The sequence below is a fragment of the Penaeus monodon genome, chromosome 23 (genome assembly GCF_015228065.2).
Source record: "Penaeus monodon isolate SGIC_2016 chromosome 23, NSTDA_Pmon_1, whole genome shotgun sequence".
Taxonomy (NCBI): domain Eukaryota; kingdom Metazoa; phylum Arthropoda; class Malacostraca; order Decapoda; family Penaeidae; genus Penaeus; species Penaeus monodon.
This window is the reverse complement of record NC_051408.1, coordinates 40,540,388-40,540,595: the sequence shown is the minus strand read 5'-3', so window position 1 is coordinate 40,540,595 and position 208 is coordinate 40,540,388. Positions and strand designations below refer to the sequence as shown.

The 208-nt window shown below is 44.2% G+C and overlaps 1 protein-coding gene across 1 annotated transcript in view; it reads right to left on the bottom strand.

Annotated features, from left to right (window-relative positions):
* Positions 1-208, bottom strand: part of LOC119588301 (glycine-rich cell wall structural protein-like) — a gene marked incomplete at its 5' end in the record, with an annotated part of 15,707 nt that overhangs the window by 475 nt on the left and 15,024 nt on the right. The window lies entirely within an intron of this gene.

Below are 208 nucleotides of genomic sequence, written 5' to 3'. Positions count from 1 at the left end.
CTATTAGGTGCTGTACTGTAAACTGGGTTTAAAAATTTAAAAATCCGTTTCCATTGTCTCCCCAAAAGAAGGGGGAAAGGGAAACCCTGACTGGCATTTCCCAGCTGACTTGGGCAGGGGGGAAAAACCCCAAACCGATGGGCCCTTCGCTTTTTTTTTTCCCCGTATTTTTTCCTGAAAACCCTACTTTTTTCTAAAAGGGAATGCG